The sequence below is a fragment of the Rhipicephalus microplus genome, chromosome X, assembly GCF_043290135.1.
Source record: "Rhipicephalus microplus isolate Deutch F79 chromosome X, USDA_Rmic, whole genome shotgun sequence".
Lineage (NCBI taxonomy): Eukaryota > Metazoa > Arthropoda > Arachnida > Ixodida > Ixodidae > Rhipicephalus > Rhipicephalus microplus.
In genome coordinates this window covers 508,171,348-508,192,373 of record NC_134710.1, presented here as the reverse complement: position 1 = coordinate 508,192,373, position 21,026 = coordinate 508,171,348, and the positions used below count along the sequence as shown (strand labels likewise).

Below are 21,026 nucleotides of genomic sequence, written 5' to 3'. Positions count from 1 at the left end.
TCACTCTTGTTTTACCGTGGCCCGATGTCAGCATGCGAACTTGCTTCGCCACCTTCTTCTCGACAGTTGTGGTGCCAGGCATGTCGAAGTAAAGAGGCGTCTGATCGGCATTCCCGATTTGCCCAAGCAGGTAGCCGTTGTTGTGCCGCAAGTTTAGGACGAACCTCTGAAAACTGTGAAGCTTTTCTTTGTACTCCTCCGGCAAGTTTTGGCCCATGCCCGTTCGCTTTCGGAGGAAAAAGCTTTTCCTCTTCATGAAGTTAGCCAGCACCTGCTCGCTTTGAACTGGCCCCGCGTTAGCCCTTTTTCTAAAGTTAACTGCATAGCCCGCACTTAGAGCACCGCGCTTAGAGCAGTTCTGTCGTCACGGGCCGCTGTGCTGCTCGCTGCTCAAGCGCATACTCCACGAGCAGCTCTTCAATTTGCGGAAACCGACCCTGCTGTGGTCCACTGAAGCCTTTGCGTGAATCCTTGCTGTCGACTCTTCTGCTTTTCTTTCCGCCAGTCCCGCACGCACGCTTCGGAAATTCCGAACGACCACGATGCGGCCCGATTTCCGTTCGTTTCGGCACACGCGATGACTTTTCTTTTTAAAGCGGCATCGTGGTGCACTCGTCGAGTTTTTGGAGTCGGCCCTTCCATGCCGTCGAAGCTAATGAACTACAAAATGACGAACTCCTCAGCCCCGCAGGGGCGCCTGCGCAAGTAGGCATTTGGTGTGTAGCGACACCGCGGACCCGAGCTAACGGGGGAGTTTTGACTCCCTCCCACGCCTAGCCGTGCGTGGCTTTGCCGTGTCCGGGGAAAAGGGGATCCTGGGGGTTGAGCCGACGCTGGGTGCTTGGACCTTTAAGGCCCCCCGGCAGAGGCAACACACCCCTTTGGCCCTGGCTTCACGTAGACGGCACCCCCGGATTGACCCGCCTGGGGGGAATCGGCAGTCGCCTTTTCCTGTCTCCCCCTCACATCTTCGTCTTTTCTCTTACTTCAAATCTTTCCTGTCCTCTAATCTTTTCCGTTGACTTCCGTGTTTCCTGGCGGCAAGGGTTAATCCTGTGTGGCTATCCTACCTTGGATACACCATATTCGGTTATAGTGGTGGTGTACAGCTGGCGTCTGCAGGTCCTGTGCTTACAGACCCTGCAGCGTCCCCTCGTAGGACTCCATGGTGGGTGGCTGGCGCCACTGCCGAAAATAAACTTTTTCTTATGGCTTGTTCCTTCCCCCCACTCCCTGATCGCCCTCAGAAAAGAGGGCGCACCGATGAAGTATTCCAGTTTTTTGGTCACCATAGAGTATCCTTTCCCCGATTCCACGTTATACACGCTGACACACCCGGCAAACCAGTGAGAACAATTTCACCTTTTCTTGTTTCGAAGTCTCTGACAGAAATCTTTGGCCCAGGATATAAAGCATCGAGAATGGCAAGTGGTGACCTCCTGTTGGTGCTCCGCGACCAGAAACAATATGAGAAACTGCCTAATCTCGTGAAATTCGGAGATACCAAAATCATAGTAACCCCACACCGAACCATGAACACCACCCGTGGTGTTGTTTCAGATGATGACCTGTTAGGGCTGACTGAGGCTGAACTCCTGGAGGGTTTCAGCGAACAGAATGTCATCAACGTGAAACGAATTAGGATGAGACGTGATGGCAAAGAAGTCCAGACTAAGTACCTAATACTTACATTTAATTCAAGTGTACTGCTAAATTCCGTTGAGGCTGGGTACATCAAGCTTCGAGTGAGGCCTTATATTCCAAACCCTCTACGATGTTTCAAATGCCAGCGGTTCGGCCACAGTTCGCAGAACTGCCGAGGCCGCCTAACTTGTGCAAAATGCAGTGCTGAAGACCACACATCTGATGCCTGTGAAAACTCTCCTCACTGTGCGAACTGTAATGAGGAGCATGCCGCATACTCACGGTCATGCCCATGCTGGAAAAAAGAAAAGGAAATTATCACAATTAAAGTAAAACAAAACATTTCATTTAGGGAGGCACGAAGGCAGGTGTCCTGCCTACCAAAAACCAGCTTTGCCAAAGTGGCGCGTCAAGGGGCAGCGCCACGACGGCCCCCGGCGCCTGTCTGGCACACGCGTAGTGAGCCAGCGGTGAAGCCATCCGCCCCCTCGGCGGTTGCAGCAAGTGCTGCTCCGCCATCCAAGAAAGACCCACCAACCTCCGGGCTGGGGGCCGCGAAGGGCTCGTCCTTTGAGGCGAGGCCCTCAAAACAAATGCAGCGCTCGCAAGAGCGTGTGTCCAGCGCCTCGCAAGAGGCAATAGACACAACACCGAGCGTGAGGGCGCAGCCAGCGCCTAAGGATCGGCGCGACTCTGTCGTTCGATCCAAAAAAGAAAAATCTCGTGTCACGGCCCCTGGAAAGGGTCCGTGAGCTTACTTTCCATCCTTGAGCACACAACACAAAACACATCTAAAATGGACACACAAATACTACAGTGGAATGCCAGAGGCCTATTTAATAACCTAGATGATATCAAAGACTTGCTTAATGACTATCAGCCAAAAGTGTTCTGTGTTCAAGAAACTCATTTAAAGTCGACTCATGTGCATTTCTTAAATCAATATGTGGTTTTTCGTAAAGATTGAAATGGTGGCAATTTCTCTTCTGGAGGTGTGGCCATCATTGCACAAAGAAGCGTAGCACGCCAGCACATTGTGCTACAAAGCTCTCTTGAGGTTGTAGCTGTTCGCGCTATTCTATTCAACCGTCTTATATCTATCTGCTCGATCTACATAGCCCCTGACGAACCATTCAATAAAACAGAGTTCGAAAAGCTTATTAAATAGCTTCCAGAACCATATATGTTAATTGGAGATTTTAATGCTCACAGTTTGCTATGGGGTGATACCAAATGTGATGCGAGAGGTCGTGCAATAGAAAACTTTCTTCTCGTATCTGGAGCCTGTCTGCTCAATAAGGCAGAGCCAACATACTTCAGTACCACACACAATACATATTCATGCATAGATTTAGCCATTGGGTCACCGTCACTCCTACCTTACTTAGATTAGAAAGTTATTAATAATCCATATGGAAGTGACCATTTTCCAACTCTTTTAGTAACAAAACAACGGGATGACCGGCCGTCTTATCCCGAAAAGTGGAACTTTCATGTAGCAAACTGGATGAAATTCAGAAAGCTATGTACACTACACCTAGAAGAGGTAGACCATTTGGAAGTAGAAGAGATGGCCAACTATATTTCTGAATATGTTCTTACTTGTGCAAAAAAGGGCATACCGCATTCCAGGAATGATAAGGTTAACACAAAGCCATGGTGGAATCGGGAGTGTGAAATTGCTAAAAAACGGCAAAACAAAGCATGGAGGGTTTTTTCTCGCTACCCAACAGCAGAAAACTTGATAACCTTTAAAAGTTTCAAAGCGAATGGTAGGCGTGTTCGCCGTATAGCCAAACGGGAAAGCTGGACACGCTATATATCCTCAATAAACTCCTACGCAGACGTCAGCAAGGTTTATAATAGGGTGCATAAACTTAAAGGACAAGGCCCAAATCCCTTCCCTTTGGTGAATGACTGCGGTGATACAATAGAAGAACAGACAAACGCTCTTGGCGAACACTTCGAGAAAATGTCAAGCTCAGAAAACTATACCACTAAGTTCTTACGCCACAAAAGCATAGCTGAAAGTGTACCTCTGTGCCGGAACAAGGCGGTATCAGACGGATACAATAAAGCACTAACACTATATGAACTGAAGCTCGCCCTTGGTTCCTGTGGAAGTTCTGCTCCTGGTTCTGATACAATTACTTATGAAATGATCACTGCCTTTTAGCACTTTACAAGATTTTCAATTCCGGCAAAATACCCTCTGTTTGGAAAGAGGCAATAGTACTACCAATCCTTAAACAGGGCAAAGATCCCTCTTCGGTAAATAGTTACAGGCCTATCGCCCTCACAAGCTGCCTACTCAAAGTGTTTGAAAAAATGAATAACTGCCGCTTGGTCTACTACTTGGAATACAACGGCATATTGGACCCGTGCCAGTCTGGTTTTCGTACAGCTAGATCCACAACTGACTATCTTGTCCTCCTCGAGTCGTATATACGTGACGCGTTTGTACACAATCAATACTGTCTGTCTGTTTTCTTCGACCTTGAGAAGGCATATGATACTGCCTGGCGATATGGAATCTTGCAAGATCTACTGTCTTTCGGAATATGTGGCAGGTTGATTACCATCTTAAAAGATTACCTGTTTGAGAGGAAGTTCCGTGTAAGAATAGGTACTGTGTTATCGCGCACATTTCTTCAAGAAAATGGAGTGCCGCAGGAAGGAGTATTAAGCTGCACACTATTTATAGTTAAAATGAACTCTCTTCGCTCTGTTATTCCACCTGCGATATCGTACTCTGTATACGTGGACGACATTCAAATTAGTTTCAAATCGTGTAACTTGACTGTATGCGAACGCCAGATACAGTTAGGTGTTAACCGACTTGCAAAATGGGCTGACGAGAATGGTTTTAAGTTTAACACTGACAAGACTACTAGTGTGCTGTTCTCGAGACGACGAGGTGTGCATTCTGACCCCTGCATACTAATGAATGGACAAAACATAGTCATCGCGAAAGAACAAAAATTTCTCGGTGTAATTTTTGATTCCAAACTCACCTTCATCCAGCACATAAAACAGCTGAAGTTAAAATGTCTCAAGACCATGAACCTTTTAAAGATTTTATCGCATCAGTCGTGGGGGACAGACAGGCACTGTCTCATATCTCTGTTTTGAAGCCTGGTTCTGTCACGCATAGACTATGGATGCATAGTATATCAGTCAGCTTCAAGGACAGCACTGAAAATGTTGGACCCTGTATACCACCTAGGTATCCGGCTGGCACTTGGTGCCTTCCGTACCAGCCCTATTCAAAGCCTTTATGCAGAGTCAGATCAGTGGCCACTAGACTATCAGCGCACGTATCTAGGAGTCAACTATGCAGTTAAGATCATGTCCCTGAAGCAGAACCCATGTAAAACACTTATGAACGATGTGTCTACTACCCAGTTATACCTAAACCGTCCTTCTATCGCCCCACCGTTTCCATTGGCAATAAGACTTGCAGTAGAAAAACTTGCAATTTTTTTCAATGACTTGGAGGAAAGTGACCATGTCGAACACATCCCTCCCTGGCAGCAATGTCCAGTCACTTGTGACTGGTCTTTCAAAGACATCATAAAGGAAAATTGTCCAAGTGCACTTATTGAGCAACATTTCTTGGCCCTTGAACACAAATATCGTTCAACCGCGTTCTTCTTTGATGGCTCAAAGTCTCAAACATCTGTATCTTGTGCAGCCTATGGACAAAAGTTCTCGGACACCAGACCCATGCATACACATACCAGCATTTTCACAGCGGAAGCCTATGGTATCCTGCTTATTATACAACACATTAAACAACACAAGATACAAAAGTCTATAGTGTACACAGATTCTTTAAGTGTTGTCAGGGCCCTGTCTTGTGGCAAGTACAGCAAGAACCCTACTTTCAACAAGCTCCTTAACGAAATCTATGCAGCCTATAACCTAAAACTTTCTATTGTTATTTGCTGGGTTCCAGGTCATTCTGGAATTGCGGGCAATGAAATAGGGGACAAGAATGCATGAGAAGCTGCTGGTCGGCAAACCATAGATATAACCTCTGTTCCGGCTGTAGATCTAAAACCTGTTGTACGTAGAGGTCTACGCAACCACTGGCAAGCTGAATGGGACAGAGAAGTCGACAACAAACTCCACCTTGTAAAACCCCAGCTGAGAAAAGTTATCCCCCAAAAACTCAACAGGTTCACCGAAGTCACTCTAACACGGCTCAGAATAGGCCACACTTATGCCACACATAAACACCTTTTGACAGGCACTGATCCACCTACATGTATACACTGTGGAGAGAGTCTAACCATTGTGCATGTCCTCATACAATGTCCTGTGCTTCACCAAGCACGACTGACCCATTTCAGGGAGCTCTATCGATATCATATCCCACTTCATCCAGCGCTGTTTTTATCACATGATGCAGTGGTTGACCTTAAGAGACTTCATTATCTTGGGAAAGTGAATGTTTTAACAATGATATCATTCCATCCTAGGCACCAGACTGCGCCTCAAGTGTGAGGTACCGCCTGGTGCATAAAAAGTATGTCTGAGCCTTCGCAGTTCTTGCTCAGGCAAGGGCTTCAGCTGCGAGGGTCTTGGGCCTTGCAGACTAATTTATCAGCACAGACTTCAGCCAACAAAATGATTTTTTTCTTTTTTTTCAACAAAGTGACATTCTTTCTAAATGCACTGTGTTTTAAATGGTTCGTAGATATTTGTTTTAATTTTTAATCATGTTTTATTAATTTGTTTTAATTTTTAAGCTAATAACCGAAATGAAACAACACTTGTACTGGCGCTCTTTGGCCTTAGATGCCCTTGCGCCAATAAACTTAACGTAATAATAATAAATAATAACGAACTCCTCAGCACACGTACAAAGTGCCGCACATGGGAAATACATAAGCAGGAATGGCCGACGCGTCACGCCGACGCACGTAGGGGGCGGCCATTTTGGAAATGCCGATGGCAATAGAAAGACCGTATTCATTTTTTTTTTCGCACTCGATTCTAATGCGCATGCAATTTATGAACTCGCTTAACCGGAAAAAAGGTGCGCGTTAGATTCGAGTAATTACGGTGGTTGTGAAGCATTTGTGCCGTAGTCAGTATTACTTTTGAAGTGACATTAAAAGCCAATTTTAAGTCGGCATAAAATGCAACTATTCCAGAAACATCGTAGTGCTTGTTTTGTGCAAGGCAAAAGCTAAGCTTGAAAGAAAATAATGTTTTAGTGCTCCGTATGCCATTAGTACAGTTCAAGCTTGCCTGCCTCCAAGGGACCCACTACCTAAGCAGCCTTTGCTACATGTACTTTGCTAGTAGCTGTTGGTTGAATTGCAATATGATGTTTTCCACGGATCGAAAAACCTAATGAAAGTGCTTGATAGTTCGGCATTGCTGTGTAACCGGCCGCAGTGATTGCTGAAAAAGTGCGCGCGTGTGCCGCTGCAGCGCTTCCTTTTGGAGCGAACAGCTTGAAAAGCCATCGCGCCTATAATACTGCACCGTGGTTTAGAAAAAGAAAAAAAACTTTGTCCAAAGGCTACTCTCTACACATAAAGAGCACTCGAAAACGGAGAGAACCTCTGCAGAGTAGACTGCGTCTATGCATGTAGCATCGAGGGGACAGTGCTGTGCTGTGATGGCGACTCCCTCATTATCATTTTCTGATTGCCCACTGCCCTTTGTGCTAAACTATTGCCAGCTGATATGACCCGATTGATAAAACCATGCGGAGACGATACCACATTGCCCACTTCTATAGTAAAGAAACAACTACAAAAAGTCACAGTTTCGCCGCAAGGGTGAAGCAATGAATGCGATAGCAAGAACATGGAATGTAATGCTGGGAAGAGCAAGCAGATCGAAACGGGCAGTGCACTGCTCACGCACACATGACACATGAAAATAACATACACAGGACAAGAGCGAACTAACAGAGTTTACCGCTCGACACTTAACGTGCTGTTTAAACAAAAACGGTGCATGAAATGTAATCACAAGTGCAAATGAGTGCAAACTAACTAGTGTCCCAGTTGTTATAGTACTTCGCTGTGTACGAAAAGCATGCTCTTTTCGCAAATAGAGCCTGTGTAGCGGACCAAAGTGACTTTTGTGGGCCCGGCAACTAACGCAATCGTTCCGGTGAAAGCCGAAGGCACACGATTCTCCCCACCGACGGATAAGGGCGTGCGCATGACGAGCTGCGTATGGGCGGCTTTTTTTTCTTTCTTGAGTTTTCATATATCTATATGATACATATACATATACGGTGAATCACGGCGGCGGGTACGGCAAAAAGCCAGCCGAGACTGTCCATATAATTGCTATCACAATAAAAAACAAAACAGACGAAGTAGTAGCTGCTGCATCAATTTTTTTTTTCTGGCGCCATATGCAGGCCCTGTCCACGGTATGTATGCACGTGGACGTTGATCAAGCAAACCACCGTGACAGCATAACATGGGTAGTGTCGCGCTTCTATGCCTGATGGCGTGGGATAGATTTTCAACCACAACGGCCACATTTAGATGGGGGCGAAATACAAAGAACAACTGTGACCCAAGATATATGGGCGCATTAAAGAACCCTAAGTGGTCACAATTAATCCTGATAACCACGTTACAGCGTGTCTCAAAACTGTATATTGTTTGGTACATCAAACCTTAGGAATTGATCTTGAACAGATACAGTCGAACAGGGTTATATCAAACCCACATATATCGAATTTTCAGTTATATCAAACTCGTAAGTTATGCCCTTGAAATTCTTTTGTGAAAGTATAGAAATTTGCACGTTTATATGTAACGGTATTTTCACCCGCTTTCAGATATATCGAACGCCGCGCAAGCTGCAAGGTGCGCTATGGCAGTCGCCGCACCCCGCTATGTCCGCGGCAGTGCGGCTCCGCATGCAAATTAGAAGGCGCGCTTTGGCACTGGCAGCGCCCGGCCACCTTCGTGCAGCACCACGCCTCCGCCAAAACTCGAAATGCTCTCTCTAACTTGGGAAAGTTTTTTTGTTTCTCTTTCTCTCTCTCATGCTTTTTCTGTGCACCCGTGGGCTCGGAGCAGAAACGAAGGAGCTTACATCCTCCTCCTTTTGCCTTTTCTTTTATTTTTTGTTGCTGTTTTGAGAGTTTTGATCAGCCAACCATAGCTCGCGCTTCTTGCTGTTGCCCTCGCAGGTGGCCATTGCCTATGAGCGCTTTGTTGCTTCCGTTGTTGCGTCGCCTACGTACGCATGTGCGACATTTCTCTTTTGTATGCCTGCTTGGATTGTCGACTTCTCATGTAGCTATGGCCAGCGTCAAGAAGCGCAAGGCCCTTGACTTTGCGATGAAGTTGAAGGCTATTAAGCGTGTTGAGGCAGGCAAGAAATTTTCAATCATCGCAGATGACTTCGTGATACCACGAAGCACTCTGAGTACCTTGTTGAAGAACAAAGCAGATATCAAGGCAAAGGCAGCGTAGCAGCGAACGTCGGGAGCCTGCCATGTGTGTGCTCCTGCCCACATGAAGTTTTTTTCTAGCGGAGATGTTCAATGCCTGGCGAGATGTGAAGACGGGTGCAGTGGTCAACTGCTTCCACAAGGCAGGCTTCGAGTTGGCGGAACTTGCAGAAACCGGTGAAGACAACTATGACAAGCGCATAGACAACGTGTTTCGCAAGTTGTCCCACTTCCCGGCAGCAGTTCCACATGAAGTATCTGCGGACGACTTCGTGGAAGCGGACTGCAATGTCCAGGCTATTGCGAGCCTTGCTGACGAGGACATAGTAGCTGTGGTCGCAGGGACCCAGGAGGCCCAGGCCGACGGTTCATGTGCCGAGGAGGATCGTCCGGACAAGACGCTGGCTGCACGTGCAAACTCCGCTGCTAAAGTGGCGGAGTTCGTTGGACAGCGTTGGTCATCATTCGCTGTTGTATCAACCTTATGGAGAGAACCGGACTGTCGCTCGTGGACAGCCTTGACGAGATCGAGACTACTGCCTTCAACATTTCAAAAACAAAAAAGCAGGCCAAGATAAGCGACTTTTTTTTTCACGCATATAAATAATTCTGTTGCAGCATGTGTGCTTAATTAGTTGTCATTCTTGAATGTACCTATGGTATGTGATGATCCACTACAGGTCAGCTCTCATTGCCTCTTTTTTTTTTATATAGAATTTGTCATATATTGAACTAATTCACGATCCCCATTGTGTTCTATATATCCGTGTTTGACTGTACTATATATTAAGCAAACAGAGACAAGCAAAAAAAAGCAAAAACCATGCATTAGTCAAACAAAACTGTCTAAAAATCAGACACATTTCATCCTTCTGTAGCAAAGCATATATTCTAATGTTACTAGCCACGGGAGCCAGTGAGAAAGAACCTGATCGCATCGGTCCAATCCAGAAAGCTAAGCTTCGAGTAGTCCGCTGCTGTATTCGTGACAAGTACCCTGTTTTTAACACAAGCTTAGTTTAAGGGGAGACTCTGGTGTTCTAAAAAAAATTTTTGTTTATTATCATATTCAAATGAAACTTTCAGGCAATGTATCTTTTAACCTGCTGTGAAGATATATGCAATCCATTTTCTTTTATCTCAAGTAGCTTTAGAGATATTGAATAAATAATGAATAGTTGGATTGCCCAATTAGTCTGCAATTTAACCATTGAATATCCTAGAACACTTTATATAGACATAGTCTAGAATAATCAAGGATCACAACTATACTATCACTAATTTTACCTCTATTGTTATAAAAGTTATTGTAATGTAATGGTTGGGAACATGAGAATTTTCATGAGATTTTATGAGCACATAAAAAATTTTCTAAATATAAATTTTAGTAGTCTTATTGTGTATAGGAACTCGTAAGCTGTCAATTGCAACAAGAATTGCTGAAATCTGATCACTAAATCAAAATATGCTGTGGGCAACAGTATAGCACATAGGCGAAAAACTGATTTTGAGAAAACGCAAAAAGAAGTTTGAAGACTTGATACAGGTTTAATTCTTGCCAAAAAAGCAACAAATGGGAGTCCTTTTTGCTCTAGAAGCCACCAGGCTCATAATCACCATCACTCTCTTTCACACGCCTCTTCTTCATGGCATTCTTGAAGTCTTCTGCTCTGGTATGCTTTTTGTCACGTGCCGCTAGCTGCTGCTGGTCCTTTTCCAGACATCTTTCAATATCTGTGTTGCCTTGGTTCAAATGCAGCTCCTTCAAAATGGCCTCAGAAGCACGTTTCTTTCCAGCATTGAACCGAGCAACCGCTTCCGCAACAGCAGTTTCGACTGTGAAGAGCAAGGCGTGCTTGATTTTCGGTACAAGCGACCAGATCACTGAATGGAGGCTCTCATTTGAGTTCAGAGTTTTGTCTCTTTGGCAGCGCTCCAACAGCTTTCGATCTGAGAGGCGAGTGTACACTGGAAGGAGTGCTTCTGCAACATATTCCGGGAGGTTGTACCGATGCTTAGGAGGAGCCTGCTGCCTTGCCACTGCATTGTTGTGTGCACACCATGAGTCTTCTCCGTTTGGGCACGAGAATGTTGTGGCTTTGCATCAGTAGAAGTCACATGATAGTAGTGGCAAGGACAGCATTCTCCATCTCATCGATGTTTCCCTGGTGTGCCTTGAGTGCCCAACCATAATAATTTGTAAGCTTCGTTACAAGCTCAGCAGTGAGCTTTCCTTTGCCACCGAGGCTTGGCCGACCTTCCCCCTTGCTCTTCTGCAGGAGGTGTCTCAGTGCAGCACCCATCCTTTTATGTATATGATTTATGCAATCCTCCTTTTCGATAGCCACGAAGCCATACACTTGCTCCTCCTGAAGGCTGTTGAAAGCGTCCTTGGGGCCAATCATCGTTCTTGGGGCCAATCTCGCAAACCAAACAGAAGTTCGAGAGAACTTTGAAGTCCAACCCATAGCCCGAAAACAGTTCTATTAAAGTTCCCACACAAATGTGCGACAAGTGGCCTCGAGTGAGCCAAGTCCCGTCGAAGGAAACTGCGATATTTCCGGGGTTCCTGAAATTCAGTTCAGAATAGATGGCCTTCACAGCTGTTGCACACTCACTCATAATAACCCACGGATGCGTTCATCGCGGCAGGGTTCATCTTGGTTTTGACGTAGTCTTGGTATGTTTTGTTGTGCATTCCACGACGAGACACATTCAGGGCCGAAAAAAATGCCGTTTAGCACGGTCTGCCCATAGCCCGTGCTCATAACTGCACGAGCCACAAGCACATTTACTTCGAAAGGGTTGCAGGTCGCATTCCCGCCTGCTCTTGGCGAGCTCCATCCGGCGCTGACATCTCCGCAGACGGCACAGTTCACCACTATTCTAACTGCCACTCCGTACTCACGGTCGCCCCGTGAAACGTTCAATGGGCCAGAGCAGAATTCGCATTTCGCGCACCGAAGCAGTTGGTTCAGCAACGGTAGGCTTAGCAGCGTGAACTCAATGCCGGACCCCCCCCACTTCCGGGAATCTCCAATAAGCGACCGCTGATAACGAAGACAGCTTCTGTCGTTGCTCTTCCGCGCGATGCTCAATCACCACTTTTTCAGATTCTGTCACAAAATGCATATCGGCGCGCATTGTTCTCGTGTCGTCGGCCACAGGCATTGCTTGCGCCGCTGCAGCTTCGGTGGATATCGTACACTGCTGGCGCATGTCGCGGAGCTCGTCGCTGTCGATTCACTCGACGCTGCTTCAGGTATCCGAGACAGACGCTTGCGTTGTTTGCCGTAGGCATGAGCTGTCGTGAACTTGCGTCGCCCGCCAGCCATCGTCGCGTCCGAACAATTTGTGACGTGGAAGCACGCATTGTTGCGCACAGTTGGGCAGACGAAATTTTTGGTCGTCCAATCGGAGAGCAGGATTTGCCCCACGTGGTACAAACGTGCCAATGCCGTGCGAGTATTCCCTCTTTTTCTGTGGCGTGTAGCTCCATAGTCGCCAGACTTGGAGTTGTTTTTTCGCTAAAACTGGATTGCTGAAGAACTTAGCTTTTGAATGATTCCAAAATGGCCGCACTGCGGCTAACGGTTACCGCAGACGACGGCATTGAATTTGCCCGTTTCGGGGGGGGCGTTTCTGAGCAAGAGTGATCATGAAGATCTCTTTAGAACCCAATAACAACACAAATACTAATCGGAACGCGTTAATATTCCAGCAATAAATTTTTTTGGATGTCCAGATTTCGAAAAAAAAAATTTTGAAAAATTGATTTTTTGGCAATTTTTTGCTCTAAAAGACCCGTGTCTCCCCTTAACAGAGTTATCTTAGCACTGAGTATTCATCGCGAGCGTATTTTATATAGCAGTTCAGCGTCTTAGGCGAATGTACCCCCGCATATATCTTGTGGACAAGGCAGCTTTCTTTCTATGTCACTGTTTGCAAATTATGTAGACTACACATTTGTATCGTTCACGTCACAAGGGGGCATCAGATGTAGTTTGGTGATGGCGATCAGATGAAAAATGTTTTACATATGTCATATGTATGCTGCATAATATGCTAGTTTTATTTCTGGCAAAATCGTATAAATTCGGCTGTTTTGTTCTGGTTTCCACTGGTGGCCTTCTTCATTATTGAAGCAATCTGGCAGACAGGCGCCATTCGGTTTAGGAACCAGCCGGACACCACTAGACAAGAGAGCGAGAGCAGAACATAGTTTGCTCGTCTGACCGCGTGGATGCAACGCCGCCCCCTTTCTTATTCATATGATAAAGAAGGAAAGACGCGCAGGGATGCATTTTTCCTCATTTCTAACTATTGTGGCACTTGAAATCCGGCAGTACCACCAGCACCCTTTGGTATTGTTTGGTACCATCAGCGCCCTTTGGTACTGCCTCTACCAGCTGCCACTCTCGCCTGCGGGAGCAGCTGAAAATTGCGTGCTTCAGCCGCCAGGGCACTGCGGAAACTCCAGCGCTGGTTCCCTATATGAACAAGTGATCTCCCTTAGAATCAATACACTAATCAAGTCGTAACGTCTCCTTGAATATAACTGTTTCATTCTGCCCAGGTTAAACTATGCTGTTATTACTTGAGACCCACTGACTGAAATGAATATTGATAAACTGAAAATGATTCAGAAAAGAGCAGTCCACATTGTATTGCTATGACCACACACCATCACCGCAACCAGTGCTAACCTGGAGCACCCTATTGAAGAGAAATGGTCATTCACATTTGAAATTTATTCATCACATAATAATGGGTCATGTTATGATCAGTGCACACTCATTTATTCTCTTCAGCTCCACACTCTTAAAAAAAAGAAAGTGTATGTGTGGGACTCTTTCCAGAGGGTTCTGACTTGCCATTTATGAGACTCTCCTTAGAGAGACATGATGAGGCTTTTGTTGGGTCAGTGTCTGGACACTCTAGGAGAGTCCCCAAACCTTCTTAGGAAAAGTCGGACTGTTATGCGAGGGATCACACTACCACTTCTGAGGGAGTCTAATAACCGTGCCACACGGGCACAGAAAATGACATTCGGTGGTGAAGGCATTCAGTTCCCGAATGACATTTTTTTTTGGTGGTGCTGCTACACGTCCAAAGTGAATGACATTTGACTTGATGATGTCGATCGCAGCACCTTCCAAGTGAGCATTGAGTGAATAGCAATAAAAAAATAACAAGTGTTTACAAGCTTCATACACATCAGATAATCATTAAGTGTAGAAATGAGCATATTACGCTGACCTAAATTTTAGTGTTTTGCTTTGTTTTACAACGTTGCAGCCAATCATAGCAACCTAAGCCAATAAGCCAACACTAGTCAGATCCACAGCGTAAATAGAAAATGGCACCTGTGGCATCGCACCTGTCACATCTCTCGGAAAAAGATGTTCGCAGAGTTAGTTTTTTTCACGGCAGCACTTGTGTGTTTCCGTGCAAAGCATCGTGCTCAAGAGCGAATAATTTTGGAGCAGAGACGAGTTATTATGCGCCAGCTTCAGGACATTGAACTTCAATTAATATCAAACCATTTCAACCTGAGTCACGGAGAAAGTGAACTCGATGGCGATGAAAATACCAGTGTTGCATGCTTGTTTGCCAAAGTTTCGCTAAACCTGACAAGCGTTTCATTATCAATACTTTATTTTCTTCGTATAACGTTCAAAGCACCTTTTTAAGACTTTAGTGCAAATAAAAGACGGGAAATCTCATTTTTAGCTCAATATGATTTGTTTTATATACTTTCAGGTAAATCGCACTTCGCGAGCTGTGTCGTCGAGAGTCAGTTTCTCAGTCAACTGAGTTCTGGCGAAGGCATTTGGTGGCGAATGGCATTCGAATGGCATTCGGATGAATGCCATTTTGTTCGCCCGTGTGGCACCGCGCGAATGGCAATAAATCTGAAGGCATTCGGGGGTAAATGCCATTTTTTCTGCCCGTGTGGCACGGGTATAACTCTTGCCAGTGATGCTCCTACGGGGAGTCAAATGACACCCACCGAAGCTGACTCTACAGCTATGTTAAGCTACTTAATTGACCCATGCCCTACGGTTACGCGATCACTTTTAAGTGAATTATTTATGCTAAGAAACTCCAGTAATAATTGCCGTAGTACCCAGCGGCTGTAAAAAAAGTGAATTGTTCAATTTTATCATTAGTTTTTTATTAAAACTCGTCAAAACAGCACGCTATTTCTAGCAGAGTACTATATAGAAAGTGTGAAAAGGTGGTCTGCGATTCCTGATGAAGCCATTGAGGTATTTATCATTTACATGCTTGGATCAGTATAGCCAACCAAAATGTGCAACTGTGATGTGCATAGTTTTGTCTCGTGCAAAATTAACTGCAGATATTGGTATCATTGATTCCTTATGATTATGACTAAGTAAAGAATTTAGGATAGCTGGAAGAATCAGACTTGTGACTAGCCATGTTGTTGTTGTTGTTAAGCGTGAGCAGCTCTGAAATATGATACCTGAAAAAAAGAGCAGGATGTCATGATGAGAAATTGGAATAAGTTTCCAAAACCTACACAATAAGCAATGTACATAGACATAATGAAGGCTCATAACAAAACAAATGCAAATGGAATGAGAAGGAACAATGTTTTTTGCTGTTATCTTGCAAAGCACAACTTCCAAATAGTAGCTTTTGCAATGTCTCCACTGGTGAGAATCTTTCAGCACAAGATAGTGTGAGCCTCTTTTAAACAATAAACTCTATTGGTGCCGCTCACCTCTTTTCCTATGTCCTCTTGTCTAATCAAGGAAAATGCAGGACCGGCTGCCTCGTTGGCAGGGCAAACGCCACTGTTGGTTGCCCCATCACTAGTGATAAGGCGGCAGGCCACAGGCCAAAGGGTACGCCTTTGTTTTTCTTGGTGTGACTCAACTTGAGTGACAAGGCTGGAGAAGTGATCCGGTATAAGCCAACACACACAGACTGATTTCAAACCACCTTTTGTTCAGCCAGATGTGTGTACATATTACTGTACACACATCTGGCTGGAGAGTTTCGTTTGAAATAGTTTTGCAACAATAACAAATTTTCTGTAAAAGAAGGAGGAAACCTTGATTCGCAATAGGCAGTGGCTATGAATGAATTATAGCTTTTTTTGGGGGGGGAAAAATAGCTTCAAAGTTTGCTCTCAGAATAGGTCTAGCTTTGCGCTGGCATATTCTGACAACTAAGCCAGTCTTCCGGCTCTAAGGGCACGGGGTGAACAGTTAATGACCACGTGTTTTATAAACGTAACTCATTCTAAAATATTCAGTTACACACATGTGAGTACGAGTGGCCGAACGACACCAATACACGCACGCACCGTCTACGTTACATCAAACATGGCATAAGCTAGAATTATTGCACATAGGTCCCACAGTCACGTATATTCATGTGATCGCAGATGTAGGCAAAGCACAAGAACACCAGAAACTGCAACGAGGTGAAAGAGCGCACGGTGGCTGCCACAACAACATGGGTCATCAAAAGCATGGAGCTTTTGTGTTACCAGGGAGAAGTGTCTTAAGCATTTAAGTGACGACTGTGTACGGGCTGGAAGCATTTTGCTATATCTGCTCCTCGAACTACTGTCTTTAAGACAACAAAAATCATACTATACAGGGCATCTGAGTGTCCTCTACACAACTTTTTTTTTTTTTTTTTCATGTTTTTCACTCGCGGAAGCACGCTGCACCATTGAGTATAAGAGGAAATGTTAGGACGTAGACTACAGCACATCTCAATACGGTATCAAGCACCTTCAGCAGTGCAGACACAATGTGCAGTCAGCAAATAATCGTCCTCATTAAGTGATGCAATCACTTACACAACGACGTGCATAGTGGTCCAAAATTGTTAAGAATGAGCGTTTAGGCACTCTTTGAAAATGAATTGAAATGGAATCCTGCTGAGGGTCATTGTATACAAAGGAAGCTTACAGCAGGCTTTTTGTAGCCTCCAAACTTGGTGGCATCATTTTTTAAGTCATTCATTACCATGCCAATTAAAATCGATCTCCTGTGATCGGTGCATCGTATCGATTTCGGTACATGGTATTAGTTTCTTGTGTACCTAGCATTTTCTAGCAGTTATTTCTGTCACTCAACTTTCAGAATCAATTTGAATTTGCCTGTTTTGGCCGCACAGTGATTTTGACAGCCCTTTGCGCGACATAATGTGCCTGTGTTGTTGGGAAAATGCACTTTGCTGATGAACTTGGCAGAAGTGCATGCCCTTGGTGTTTATGCTTTTCTAATATCTAAGTTCTATAATCGAAAACATTTTTGGAAATTGAATATCAAATTAAGGTGTCAGCTTCGCAATCTGACAGTGTTGAGCAGTAATAAATGCTAGCTATTCAATAGAGAGGTGGTGCTAAGAGTCGGGGAAAATTTATTTCACAATAAAATAACTGTGAAGGTTAGCTGAATGTGTAAATTGGAGAGGTGGCCTTCTCAGCCAGTTTCCAGCGGCTTTGGTTTTGCTTGCGTCATTGTATCGGACACAGCACTGCATGTAGTGTCACTAGTTGCTCCTATGACATTGTTACCATGCGCGCTTGAGTGCGCACCTTGTGGGGATCTGAGGCGCACCCACGGCCATTTCGCGGGCATTCCGCCACACGGCCACACCCTTTTGCTTTCCCGCTCTGTTAACACCACGTGGCGATAGGTGGCGCCACGTGCGGGCACGGCACGCGGTACGCGCGCGCCGAGGGAGCGCTCTTTTCTCCGTGGACGGCGCCGGGTACCCGCCGCTGGGTTACCCGGCGCCGTGTAAGCACCGTGGACGGCGCCGGGTGTTTTCCTTCGTCCGCGTCCCCTTTGGGAATCGCCGGACTGTAACCTGCCCGGGGTGGCCTTGGGCACCCCGGCAGGCGTGTTTACTTGAGTGCTGGCTTCAGTAGCGTACGCTAAGCCCAGAGCGGTGCCTAGTGCTTGAAGTGGTCGTACCACAACGAGCCGTACCACAACGAGCCGCACCACAACGAGCCCACAACGAGCCTAGTGCTTGAAGTGGTCGTACCACAACGAGCCGTACCACAACGAGCGTACGAGGTTTGCCCTAACCCTCGCAATCAGGCCCATTGGCCATCGTGAGAGTGCGCAGCATAGCCGCGAGGGACCTTTTCCTGACCGGCGTGTCAAAGCTCGCCATTGCCAGCTGCGATGTGCTCGCGGTTTTCCCCTTATTGTGAACGTCCGCGTGCGGGTGCCTTTGCTACCCGCGTCCCGGGAGCAGACGTTGTACTGTTGTTCGGGATGCCGCCAGAGGCAATAAAGTGTTGTGTACTTTTGCATTAGAACACTGTCTGTTTGCCGCGCCGCGCTAAACGCCTTATTAGTTGAGCGCGCGCGGAGCGGTGCGCTACACGCGAGTGAACGGAGTAGCGGCCCTGTGGCTCGCTAAGCGTGAACCCGCGGTGATCGTCCGCTGCAGTTATAGCGGGGTCACCATACTGGCGCCCAACGCGGTATCAAAGGCTAATTAAGCCTTTGATTAGTTTTAGCCGAATCAGCCCGCCTTTGCGAATCAGACTCGCCGCGTTTACCCGCGTTATGTCTGCTCCGCGTGAGTTCTGTCCGCTGACGCTTTTAGCAGATACCGCATTGCTCGAGAACAGGGCCAGTGCCCCCCTTGAGCATCACAATCGCGCACCCTCACTTGTCACAAGCCCCAGTCGGGATGACACGAGGCGCTACGTATCAGCTCCCACTGGAGAGGTAGCGTGTTTTGGGTCCGGGGCCATAGCCCAACCCGAACAGTGCACAAGGGCTATTTGGACTACTACTGCTCCCTTTGGAATGCATGGCAGTTCCATGTCACAGCGCTCCGAAACGGCTCTCAGTGGAGCTTCCGGAGCGCAAATCGGCACCGCGGGCTCAGCCGTTGCCGAATTTTGCCCGCTGGCTGCTATGCAACCTGGCAGCCAAGTTAGTAGCGGCGCCACCATACTGGTGCCCAACGCGGTATCAAAGGCTCATTAAGCCTTTGGTTAGTCTTAGCGAGCCAGTTGCCTGCGCGATTCGGGCTCGTCGCAATATGTCTGCTCCGTGGCATGCCGCGTTGCACAAAGAGGCCACCGCCTCTATCGACGGGCGCTCTTCGGCGCTCGCCTGTGTCGTCACCCCTTTTTGTGGTGAATACACTCCTACGTGGTAGCTGACGCGCTATCTCGTGCCCCCTGTTGTCTGCAGAGAACCGGGATTCCGGTGCGACGGCCGCTCGCGGTGCCTTAGCACTGACAAGCGTCGGGGGCGAAAGAGCGGCGAAAAGGGAGAGTCTCCATGAGGACGACCTTGGCTGCTATCCAGGTAAGCGGCGCACTGCGTAGCGGCCGAGCGGGGGGGAACTTTCCGAAGGCCATCGTGCCGAAAGCGAATCCGTGACGCCGTGCACGCGGCGGTTGCTGCAGTCCTGAGTGGGCGCGATACCAGACTCCCCCATTTGGGAGAACGGGAATTGCTTTCGGCAGCGCAGAGCTACTGAAGGCTCAGCAGAGTGATCCGTTTCGAGTCTCGGAGGGACGGAGCGCCGTTACGCTGCTTGTTCTGCGGCGGGCGCGATTAGGGGGCTGAAACAGCGTGTGTCTCTGAGTCCCCGGCGGATTCATTTTGCTGGACCATGACGGGCTCCTGCTGAAGTATATAGCCACTGACGACGAGTCCATAGACCCTTAGAAGAGTGAAACTTTGGGCTAGTTGGTATTGCATGATGAAGAACGTACAGCGCGAACACAAGACGGGAATACTAAAGAAGGGACACAGACAGCGCTTGTCTGTGTCCCTTCTTTAGTATTCCCGTCTTGTGTTCGCGCTGTACGTTCTTCATCATCCATAGACCCGTTTAAGGTGGTTATGCCCAAAAGTCTGAGAGCCGCACTGTTGCGAGCCTCTCATGACGAGCCCATTGCCGGTCACTTGAGTGGCTCTAAAGTTTTGCGAAACTGAGCAAGGTTGTGACTTGGCTTGGCTTAAAGCGTGACATTTTTTGCTATTGCCGTTCCTGCCACGTCTGTCAAACGGTGAAATCAAGGGGTGGCAAGCCGCCCGGCTTGATGAAACCGACTGTCAGTGAGCGTCCGTGGCAAGTAGCCACCTGCGATCTAATGGCGCCGTTCCCCAGGAGTAAGCGGGGGTTCATACATCTTGATGGTAGTTGTCGATCATTTTTCCAAATGGGTGGAGCTGTTTCCGCTGCGGAAAGTGACAGCGCGAGCGGTGCTAGAGAGGCTACAGGAAGTGTTTTGTCGGTTCGGCTTTCCGAAAAGATTGATCACGGACAATGCGTCGTATTTCACCGCTCGGGTGTTTGGTGATACGTGCCGTTCCCTAGGAATAGATCACTGCACCACTTCGCCCTACCATCCCCAGTCCAATTTGACCGAGCGAACCAATCGTATGCTCAAACCGATGTTGGCGGCCTTTGCCGAAAGTCAAAGGGACTGGGCAGACCATTTGAGTGAACTCGCGTTTGCAATCCGAACCTCCGAGAGTCGCTCTACTGGTTTCTCTCTCGCCTTCCTTAATTTCGGGAGGGAGTTGGCAAATCCGGTGACCAGTGTCATGCAATGCCAGCTCGGAGACGAGGAAGAACCGGCAGGCTGTTCTGCTTACGCTTCCACACTTCGGGACAGGCTTTGTCGAGCTCTCAGTAGAGCGAGGCAAAGTTCGGCATCGGCCAGGGCCGAGCAAAAGGCCCAGTACGACCGAAAACGCCGCCACCTTTCATTTAAGGTGGGTGACCTCGTCCTGAAGCGCAATCACGCTCTTAGCGACGCGAGCAAGAGTTTCTTAACTTCGCTCGCTCCAAAGTGGCTTGGTCCGTACCGAGTGGAAAAAGCTTGGAGTCCACTCGCGTACTTGCTAAAAGACCCGCTTTCGGGAAAACTCAGCCGTGCCCACATCGCAGACCTGAAAGC

At 47.1% G+C, this 21,026-nt stretch overlaps 1 protein-coding gene across 9 annotated transcripts in view; it reads left to right on the top strand.

Moving 5' to 3' along the window:
• Window positions 1–21,026, top strand: part of LOC119160728 (motile sperm domain-containing protein 1) — a 114,374-nt gene that overhangs the window by 10,689 nt on the left and 82,659 nt on the right. The window lies entirely within an intron of this gene.